Source organism: Danio rerio, chromosome 13, assembly GCF_049306965.1.
Source record: "Danio rerio strain Tuebingen ecotype United States chromosome 13, GRCz12tu, whole genome shotgun sequence".
NCBI lineage: Eukaryota > Metazoa > Chordata > Actinopteri > Cypriniformes > Danionidae > Danio > Danio rerio.
In genome coordinates, this window is record NC_133188.1 from 51,591,748 (window position 1) to 51,604,073 (window position 12,326).

The window sequence follows — 12,326 nt, forward strand, 5'->3', positions numbered from 1 at the left end:
ATGCAAACTCCACACAGAAATGCCAAATGGCCCAGCAGAGACTAGAACCAGAGATCTTCTTGCTGTGAGGCCACAGTGCTAACCACTGAGCCACTGTGCTGCATTCAAATCCCATTTTCTTCATTTACTAAATGCCCAAGGCTGGCTGTAATCATTGAGTGTTGGTGCATTGAAGTGGTCACGGACATTATCATTTATAAAGAGAGCTCAGACCTGCGAAGTAATTGAGATAAGGAAAGGAAGCTCTGTCCCAGTGGGAGATCAGAAGAGATCCCTGAGAGCACGTCCCATCTGGAGTGATTTAATGTCCCGCTGCCCCCGGGGAACATTTCACTTTAACATGCAGCATCACTGAAGACCTCACACTGTCTTCTAAAATCAAAGAGAGGATCTCCGTCTGCTGCCCCGAGCATTTTATGAGCCCACTAAACAATCTCATTCATTCATGTGATGATTTGACTATGGTATCAATGCAGAATGAAATATGCAACCCATATGTGCCACATTTTGGAACAATATTTCATTACTTTCTGCGTGTTTAGTGACACTTTCAAACTGAAATGTCCAGTGGGGCTAAAAGTGTGCTAAATTTTCAAAGTAATAGATGAAAATGAACCTGCGATTTTTCTCTGTTTTTTTATATGTGACCCAGGACCATACCTGTCAACCCTCCCGTTTTTACCGGGATTCTCCCGTATTTTACAGTTCTATCCCACTATCATCCCGTAAAGGTATTTTCCCATATTTCTCGCGGACTTTCTCTGAAGGGTGGCAAGTAACATTAAAGCTTCCCTATGCGCAACCCATACCGCCTAACCACCAGGGTTCAGTGGCGGTTCTAGACTAGAGTAACTGGGGGGGCCGGGCAGGGGCCACTTGTACTTTTAGGAGGCACATTTTAACATACATCACAAACTATTTAAACAATTATTCGAAGTCATTTTTTATGCATCACTCTGCAGTCTTCATAAACATTCATTCATTAATTTTCTTTTCGGCTTAGTCCTTTTATTAATGTGGGGTCACCACAGCGGAATGAACCACTAATTTATCCAGCATATGTTTTACGCAGCGAATGCCCCTCCAGCTGCAACCCATCACTTAAAAACACCCATACACTCATACACCACGGACAATTTAGCTTAACTAATTTACCTATACCACATGGTTTTGGACTGTGGGGTAAACTGGAGCACCCCAAGGAAACCCCCGCCAAGACGGGGAGAACATGCAAACTCTACACAGAAATACCAACGGACCCAGCCAGGGCTTGAACCAGAGAACTTCTTGGTGTAAGGCGATTGTGCTACCCACTGCGCCACTGTGCTGCCCTGTCTTCATAAATAAGCTAATTAAATAACTTAAACTCGAAATAATCTTCCATGTTCATTTATTTGACAAGTAACTTTGTATTGTAAGATAACACATTTCTAACATTCAAGTAGCTACATCAAGGCACATTTTTACACCTGTAAACTTTAACAGATGCAGTTATTAATTAATGGGATTGCAGATCCCATTAATCTAAAATTGTGTTTCCCAAGTGATCTAAACTAAACCAAGGTGATTTTCACAGTACTTCTTATAAAACACAAATAATTCTTCTGGAGTCATAATAAATCTTATTTCTTATAGTTTATTTCTTGAATAAAATCAGTTTTAATATATAAAAAAAAAACATTTGAAGTCAGTGTTATTAGCTTCCTTAAGAAATATTTACTGTATATTTTATTGATTGTCTACACAACAAACCAGCTATACAATAACTTGACTAATTATTCCAACTTTCCTAGTTAACATAACCTAATTAATCTTTAAATTACACTTTAATCTGAATCAAAGACTATAGAGTACTTAAAGGGACTTTGTCTGAATACAACTATCTTGCTAAATAACTAGTAAAATGTTATGAACTGACTGTCACTATGGGAAAGATTAAAAAAGTAGTTATTAGAAATTTGTTAGTTAAATTATGTTTAAAAACGTGTTGTAATAAATCATGTCTTAATGACTCGTGCTTTATGTCACGACTGAAATCAAAAACGAATGAAGGCAAAACTAAATGAGTTGAATATTACTTTTACATGAGCGTGACTGAAAACTAAACTGGAACAATGTGTTTCATCTGTTATCTGGTACTTGCCGACCGTTTGTAAGTTCAAGACTGCATTTCCGAAGGTAAAACTATGTACACTCAATCTCTGATTATTAATACCTCTGCATAGCTGAGGACTTCCTCTATTAAAAGTTTTGAAATCGCTATTGAAAACAGAAGTCTAATATTATCAACAGTGGACATTTTGATAGTGTTTCACAACATGAACATGACTGAAGTTGAGTATTTTTATTACCTGTGTCAACTTGGGGGTTAACTTCTGACGAATGCGGGGAACTGAAGTGCGCAGCACCGTCACACACACTGACAGAGAGAGCGAGAGAAAGCGCGCAAAAGCAGAGAGCGAGTGCGCGCCATACAACTGCGAGCGCCACTGAGAGCGCGCGCCACCGATGGCTGATCTCGCTTCTTCATGGCGTTTTGACACAAAAATACGCGTCCAAATTTAGGGGGGCCAGAGGGGGGGCCAAGCTTGTTGACACGGGGGCACCGGCCGATGGCCCCCCCCTAGAACCGCCACTGTCAGGGTTCGCCCCTTGCTCTTAAATGTGAATCTGTTCTGTGCTTTCGGTTTGTTTAGGCACAAAAACACTATGAAATAAATATAAAAACTGTTTATTTACAATGAAACAGCTTCAAATGAATATATGTAGTAATTTGGGGATTTTTTAGGTATATTGTTTTTCATTGTGCCATTCTGAGTGTAACTCAGACCACCTGTAGAAGACTCTTTTATCTCTATGACACCTTACAGACACTTGCACCAGTTTTATAATTTTATATATATATATATATATATATATATATATATATATATATATATATATATATATATACACACACACAACAGTTCTGTCTGGTTCTCAGATCTGATTGGCTGATAGCTGTGCAATATTCTGCAATATCGGAACTCCTACAGCCTCTTTACCCTTTGTGTATTACTCCGCCCACATACAGCCAGCAAAAAGCAGACACGACAGATCTAAAGTTTAAAAGATGCTTGCTCAACTGTTTAACTGTCAGCTTATGGTTTGAATCCAATATGGAAGAAAGTAGTTCCACAAACAAAAGGGTTTTTGAGACTCTCTGTGTTTGATTTTGTTTTTATATACACAATTATGCCGTCAAACTGTTGTATAAACGCAATATCACACTCGCAGCAGTGAAATATGGCTGTATATCGGCACTGGTGGGGGCACTAAGGGGGCACCAATGCACGCCTCCCACCAGTGCCGATTTACAGCCATATATGTGTGTGTATATATGTGTGTGTGTGTGTGTGTGTGTTTAATTTATCCTAAATTTCTTAAGCTGAATTAATAGTAGTACAACTATATAGACATATTTATTGCTATATCTTATGGAATGTATCATGAAGAAAATACTATTCAATATCCTACTTAAAAAATGTAATGTGTTACTTGTGGACTGTATTCATCTGGGACATTTCTGAGTAAAAATTGTTGCTACAACAAAAAGTATAGTTGTGTTTTAAAAGCCTGTGTTGATTACAATATGATTAGAGGTCAAATTCACTCCACTAGTTTCCATCCACGCCACAAAAATCAACAGTCAGTCTTAATTTGGGGTTAATATGACCCAAACGTCATGACCTTACCAGCTAACACAAGCAAACGCTTAAATGCAAAAGTGAATGTTTGTCTATAGATAATGTGTGTTCTTGTATTTATGTGGCTATAATAAACCTCAGCTACAACTCAAACAGGCAATATAGTTGTTTTCCCGCTCTGTTATTATTGAGGTTGCTAGCTAAAACTGTGTTCATAATTCATAATTAAAACACTTGAGATTCTCCTCACACTGATGCTCTGCCTCATCTGATGGTTCGCAGTGACACACACACACACACTTTGGCTCGTGAATGTAACGTTTGCATTCAAATACTGGAGCAGTTCATGTTTCTGGCCTGATTTTACAGTCTACTGTTTGGAACAGCCTCTGTGTTGAAAGCACATATATATATTAGCAGCCCAAGCTGAAAGGAAAACATGCTTCCACCTACATTTTTCCAAACTCCAAAAACATTCCCACTCATACATTTCACAGCAGTTTCCAGCTGAAATAAGCAGTAAAACACTACTGTTATGTTCTTTTTCTCTTTTTCTTTTTTAAGATCACAGAGGCAGATTTTTGTTCGTTTCTTTGCATGCTGTAATGTAAAGGCTCATTTTTAAACATCTCATTTTAACATTTAAAGAGATATTCACCACCAAAAATGATCATTTGCTGTTTATTTACTTCCCCTCAGGTCATCTAACAATGCTATTTTATTTAAATGACAGCATAAGAGTTTTGAGTATTTCTACTTTGAAGGACTATGATGGTCAAATTGACCACATACAGTTTGGTTTCTGCTACTTTTTCTCGTTCCTTTGAATATGAAACGACAGGGGCAATTTAATAAGAATAATTTCTTACACTTATATCGCTTTTCAAGACACTTAAAGTGCTTTACACATTCTTGGGGGGACTCTCTTATCCACCATCATTGTGTAACAGCCATATTGTGCCAGACAGCACACCACAACCCAGCTGATTGGTGGAGAGGAGACAGTGATGAAGCTAATTATGATATGGGGATGGTTAGGAGGCCCTGATCAACAGAGGCTAGTGGGCAGATTTGGTCAGGATGCCGGTGTTAAACCCCTACTCTTTTTTCGAAGGATATATATATATATATATATATATATATATATATATATATATATATATATATATATATATATATATATATATATATATATATATAATAGAATATTAGAAGGGCCATCATTCTTTGCGGTCTGTTGTCACTACAGATCCAGTAATGCGGAAATGGAGTGTGCTGCTAGTAGCGGGGAAGAAAAAGATCTGGAAATGATCGAACCTAAAGCGGGTTTTAAATCGGATGTGTGGAAACATTTCGGTTTCTTTCTAAAGAAATACGAAAAAGAAGAAAAGGTGACAAAGAAAAAAACAGTATGGAGGCACTGACAGACTGTGGTGAAATATAAGTCGGGGAATACGACTAAAAACAGTCATGAGGACTGCAGAACACAGCACACTGTTCAGATTGATGCAGACATTGACTTGTACCGCAAAGAGACCTCTCTCTCACTCATGGCTTGTCCTCTCAAGTGGTGGAAAGACAATGCACAACGTTACCCACTGCTGTCAACCTTGGCTAAATCATATCTCTGTCCCAGAAACCTCAGTCCTAAATGAGAGGGGTTTTTATCTGTTGCAGGGGACATGCCCAGAGATCCAGCTTTTACCAGATTATAGTTATATGATAATTTTCCTTTAAAACCCATCTCTATCTAAGTGAGTGAGTGATTAAATGTTGAATGTGATGAGTTTTCAACAATACTAAATTGAAACTTTATTTTTTTTATATGGTTTAAAAGTTTTTTGTTATTAAAATTGAAAAATTGAAGTTCCTGTTTCGAAACATACAGATAGATGGCTAATTTGTATGTCATTGATATGTTCAGTGCTAAGGTAAATAAACACTTTTGGCACTTTTTTCGAGTCTTTTCATTAGTTTTGTTTTTCTTGGAAATATTCCATTATTCAATAAATACCCTACCGTGCAATTCATACCGAGGTATTATCGTACCGTGAAATTCTGATACCGTTACATCCCTAATATATATATATATATATATATATATATAYACACACACACACACACACACACACACACACACACACACACACACACACACACACACACACAYATATATATATATATATATATATATATATATATATATATTGCAAGAAAAAAAAATCAATTAATTAATAATAAATATATGTATATATATATATATATATATATATATATATATATATATATATATATATATATATATATATATATATATATATATATATATATTAGGGATGTTCGGAGCAGCCGGTATTTGTATTTGTATTTGTTAAGGGGGAAAAGTATTTGTATTTGTATTTGTATTTGTATTCGAGTAAAATTCAAAATGGCGCAAAAATATATATTTTTTCTATTACACTTCTAATTTACGTTATAGTGAAAGTATTGTTTAATTATACCCATTATATAAATTATAGATATGCAATATTGGTTGTTGTTTTTGAACATGTGACAAGCAATGTCATTGAAAAGAAAATAACATAGAAGCCATTATCTCACCCATGGTTAAACCAAAAACTAATAAAATACCATTGTAAATATTATGAACCCCACCACCACCGTTCTTGTTGAAGGACACTGAATAGACAGAATAAAAACAAATAATATTTAAAAAAAACTGTTCTTCTTCTGAAAGAACTTTTTTCCAATGCACGGAATTCCAAAAACTAAAATTAACTAAATAAATCTAAATAAAACCCTTCCTGGGAGATCTGGCAGAACAAAAGTATTCTATATAATACTAAAAGATACAGCCCTGCTATTGTCATCTGGCAGAATGTGGCTGTGTTGATGGTTTGGTGCTTGTGGAGGATTTAGTAGAACATAGCTGTGCTGATTAAGGGGATTGATGCTTGTGGGGGTTCACAGACAGTATCAGGAGAGGATGCTTTTAGTGCATGTGATAATACATTACATAGAAGGTTGCGCGGTGGCACAGTGAGTAGCACTGTCGCCTCACAGCAAGAAGGTTGCTGGTTCGAGCCTCGACTGGGTTCTCCCCATGTTGGCGTGGGTTTCCTCCGGGTGCTCCGGTTTCCCCCACAGTCCAAACACATGCAATATAGGTGAATTGGGTAAGCTAAATTGTCCCTATTGTATGTGTGCGAAAGAGAGTGTATGGATGTTTCCTAGTGCTGGGTAGCAGCTGGAAGGGCAGCCACTGTGTAAAACATATGCTGGATAAATTGGTGGTTCATTCCACCGTGGCAAACCCAGATTAATAAAGGGACTAAGCCGAAAAGAAAATGAATGATTATGCATAGAAGATGTTGACAGATGTTTAATACCTCTGCTGATTTCACTTTTGTAAACATTATACAGTATCACTTTGTTTTATCTGCAGCACCACTGACTGTAAAATGCTTCCACAAAGAACATGAAGTTTTATTTTTTTTACTGGTGGAGGACTAAGAAATGGCTCAGCAGCAGTCTCACTCTTTTTCATGGTGCCCAAATGTATTTGAGGAGTTTCAAATTAATAAAAAGTGACGGGAAGCTATGCTAAGGTTAACTAGCCTATAGCATATATCTTGCTGTCTGCAAAAGACAGTTATTTAGACGTACCATATAACTCCCATAAGTGCATACTATTCGACACAACTGCACAAGCATCGTTTTAACCTTTATAAAGAAACGTTAACGTTACTCTATCAACAGTCTATTGTCTAAATTACCGCGCTAACAGAGCTAAAGTTGCGTAAACAGAGCACCTGATTGCAAACTTCAAAAATGCAGCGTAATGGAAAATCCCGAACAAACTCCGCTACAAGTTTATAAACTGCATCTGGAACCCAATTAAGGTACAAAATAGTGATGCAGAGAAGCATTTTTTTCGCTCAGCCGAGCCTTCTCCGTCTGCTGCTGTGGAGAAGCGTGTGCCAGAGACCTTTTACCTCCGCCCCGCCCTCTCTCTACCTCTCTCTCTCTCTCTCTCGCTCTCACTCACGCACTGTGGTCTCAGGAGGAAACGCTGCTTTTTGATGTAGTGTTTTTCTTGCTCCCGAATACAAATAATTTTTCAAGTATTTGTTCGAAATAAGTATTCGTAAAAACACGCTATTCGTGCCTTTCCGAATACCGTATTCGGGTTCGGCTCCACCCTTAAATATATATATATATATATATATATATATATATATATATATATATATATATATATATATATATATATATATATATATATATATTAATTAATTGATTTTTTTCTTGCAATAACCCACAGTAACAGCAATAAGTATTTTAATAAGTATCCTAAGGATTTACATGCTGATTAAATTGACCTAACACACAAAATAAAGGGTTAAAGTACATGTCACCACTGGTGTGTGATGTTTACCATCTACAATAATACTGCAATTGTAGTTTTAATAATGTGTCAGCTAATGTTATTGAGTAAATCACTCACTGGCTGCAAAAAATACTAAACAATGTGCTTTAACTGCATGATGAAGCCTACCACCACAATGCATTGAGCCTATAAGTTAAATTAAGAAAGCAACAACAATCCAAACGCATTTTATGTTTACCATCTACAGCAATATTGCAATTTTAATTTTAATAATGTGCCAGCTAATTTTGAGTAAATCACTCATTGGTTGCCCAAAAATTAAAACCAAAAACAAGCTGTGACTGCATGATGAAGTCTACAACAATGCATTGCGCCTATAATTCAAGTTATGAAAGCATCAACATTTTAAATGCATTTTATACCCATGTTTACTATCTACAATATTATTGCAATTGTAGTTTCAATAACATTTCAGCTGATATAATTGTGTATGTCACTCACTGGTAGCAAAAACAACCAATAACATGATGTGACTACATGATGGAGCCTACGACAATGCATTGAGCCTATAATTCAAGTTATGAAAGCAACAACAATTCAAAAGCATTTTATACCCATGTTTACCATCTATAATAATATTGCAATTGTAGTTTTAATAACATTCCAGCTGAGATCATTATGTCACTCACTGGTTGCAAATAACAACCAAAAACATGCTTTGATTCTAAGATGGAGCCTATGACAATGCATGAAGCCGATAACTCAAGCTACGAAAGCCACAAAAACACATAAATATTTGAACACTGGTGTTCACCATCTACAATATTATGGTATTTGTAGTTTTAATAGCATGTCAGCTGATATCATTGTGTAGTATGTCACTCACTGATTGCAAAAAACAGTCAAAAGCATGCTTTGACTGCATAATGAAGCCCACAACAATGCTATAACTCAAGGTTTGAAAGCAACAGAAATCCAAACATCTTTATACCCATTGTTATGTTCGCTTGCAGAACGTATTTTTTATAGGTGTGCATTTGTTTGTATGTGGGTGTGTCGTTTTATGTGTGTGTGAAGGCTGATTTATACTTCTGCGTCAAGTAACCGGCGTAACCCACGGCGCATGCAACGCGCGTAGCTGTGCATTTATACTTCTGCACGCTGTCTCTTGTGGTCTGCATTAACACTTCCGAAACGCTAGTTGGCAGTGAGGTGTTAATGTTCCTCTGTGTCGAGTTTCTTCGCTGCTGTTTTGCTTTCCTGAACACTTCCTGAATGTACAAGTGGCTCAAACTCGCTCATTTTGAGGCAGGAACCGGCGGACGTGCAACAACTTTAACTATGAGGTAAACACAAAACAAAACTTTCCATCCGGAGCTCCTTCACGGACTCCACACTTGTAAACAATCGCTCCATCAGGCTCGCACCATTCACGCGGCTCTCGGTCCCGCCCAGACTCGTCAGCGCTACCAAGCCGACCAATCACAGAGCTTGCGCTACGCGTTGTTGCGACATGTAGTTACATTTTTTGAGAGGTGACCTCAGTGACGCCAATGGCCACGACGAAGGGCTATGCGTCAGCGCCGTAGCATACGCCGACGTTTGACGCAGAAGTATAAATCAGCCCAGCATTGGAGGATCCTCATTTTGTGCTGATGACGTTGGCCGCTGGTGTAGTGTTTAAAAGCCGAGCCCAAACTGTAATTTTTAATGGTAATATGCGTATATGTAAGTTATTAAACAGTTTCAGGTAACTTGAAGAAGACCTGTTGCTTGCTCTGGTCTAACATGCTTTTACTGCACAATAAAGCCTACAGCAATGCTATAATTCAAATTATGAAAGCAACAAAAATCCCAATGCATTGTTTGTGACTGTGAAAGGCAGCTGGCAGCAAGCCGTTTCACTAGAATTTCTCAATCAAAGCTGATGTCACACAACTCTCTCTCTAAGCCAAGACATCTCTGGAGCGTGGAGGGATGGGCTCAAGCTGTTTGTGTAAAAATGCCCCATATGCTTCCAGTGGAATTCCTCCATGTGTGCAGTTTTAATTAGGCCCAGTGTTTGTGTTGTGGGTGTGGGAACGTGGGCTTCCCCGGCTCTGCCACTGTGCTGCAGGTTAGTCGGGGTGAACAGAAGTCTTTCCCCAAGTGTCCCATTCCATCCTTCCGTGCAAGTCATCTAATCCCAGCGTAAGTGATTCCATATGGGACGTCCAGGGTGGGATACAAACCTCCCCGTCCCCCAGTTCACAGTAAACAGGTTGATCCTTGACCTAAGCTATAGCAATATAGTCGCTGTAAACACTTTTTACAGGTTTCACCAAGTCAGATTTAAGACTTTTATGACCATTATGAATGAAATTTCAGACTTATACTGGTTTAGTTGGGTCAGTGGAAAAGATTTTAACTTAAAACATCAAAAAAATTATCTAATTCATTAATTCATTTATTCATTTTCTTTTCGGCTTAGTCCCTTTATTAATCAGGGGTTGCCACAGCGGAATGAACCACCAACCTATCCAGCAAATGTTTTATGCAGTGGATGCCCCTCCAGCTGCAACCCATCACTGGGAAACACTCATACACTCTCATCCACTCTCATCCACACTGGTACTTGAAAAGCACAGATGAAAGCGTCAGCCAATCAGATTGCTGTATGCAAATACACCAGCTCAGACAGTAGCTGATTTTTGACTAATTTCATTGGCTGATGCTGCTATGACAATCACGTAACCCCCACCTTTAGACACGCCCTCTGTTAAGCATTGACGCTGAAGCCCCGTATTGCATTATTGCATTGTTTACAGTGCTGGTCTTATACTTTCAGGTTTTTTCCCATCGCAGCCTTGCTTTGATTCTATAAAATGGGGGCCGTGTGAAATAAACGTTATATGTCCCTATTGTGTCTATGCCCCTATTAATCTATTTTGCCCCATTTTACAAGCTGTAAAATAAGTCTCTGATGTCCCTCGAGTGTGTATGGGACGTTTTAGCTCAAAATACCACACAAATAATGTTTTATAACTCTCTGAAACTGACCCTTTTAGGCTTTAATCCAAATTGTGCTGTTTTGGTTACTGTCGCTTTAAATTCAAATGAGATTGTGCTCAAGAGGGCGGAGCTAAAACTGCCTTTGCATCAGTTTAGTGGCACTGCATCGGACAACTGCTTCTCACTCAGGGCTGTTTATGCTAATAAGGGAAAGATCATTACTAGTGGGCGGGGCTTTTCCCTGTGACGACACGTACAAAAGGAGAACATCAATCAAAGTGTTTGTGCAGACTGTTTTGATCAAGTGTGAGTATAAAAATTTAATTAACATTTTTTTTACCATTAGAGGCCTGCTATATTTACACACTTTTACAACACAACTGTGTTTAAACCCCTTATAGAAGTGGTTGCATAATAGGTCCCCTTTAAGACCTACAACACTATATATAAGTGAATTCAAGACTTTTTAAGACCCAGCGGACACCCTAGGGTTAAACAAACATGGTGGTCTTGAATTTCATCTCTCGATAAGAAGCTCATTGTGAGTCTGTCTTCGGCTCTGCTGGTACAGCAGTCTCTCACCTGTGAATTAACTATAAGCCTGAGGATGTTGATGTGTTTAAGTCCTCTCGGCCCAGCACTGCGGTTTATGAGAAGTCAACATAATCCTCACATTTCTATAGATACAATATAGATAAAGCTCTGAATTTTTAGCCGAAAAATGCAAACATACAACAATTGTGGCATTTATGAAGTACTTTATAAGGTAAACCTCATATTGCTACCCTAAGCAGAAACAATATTTATAGGGAATATTGTGCCATTTAATTAGTGGAAAGGTAATGCAACAATGCAGCATCATTTTTTCCACTAACCACATGATTCTTTTGTCTGAAAATATAAAAAAACTATTATTTAATCCCTAACTTTAACCTAATAAAACATTCCACAAGGGTCATAACCAATTGAAAAATATTGCAGCATGTAAATCAATGCACCATAATATAATGCAATACAGCTACAATGCAGTATGTGTTCATTCATGACTCACTTAAACACAAGCTGTAAGTTTGAGTAGTTTTTAACATGATTTTTGACACCACCATGTTTCTAAATTTATGTTTCTAAATGTTTCTGCTATTAATAAATTTAAATTAAATATTACTGGTAATATTTCAGTTAAATAGTAGCAGTACTGTTAAAATAAATTTAAATATTGCTCTTAATATTTAGTTTAAAGAGCAACAGTGATATTTTAA

General features: G+C 37.5%; 1 protein-coding gene across 6 annotated transcripts in view; it reads right to left on the bottom strand.

Moving 5' to 3' along the window:
• itga9 (integrin, alpha 9) overlaps positions 1 to 12,326 on the bottom strand; it is a 199,804-nt gene that overhangs the window by 25,131 nt on the left and 162,347 nt on the right. The window lies entirely within an intron of this gene.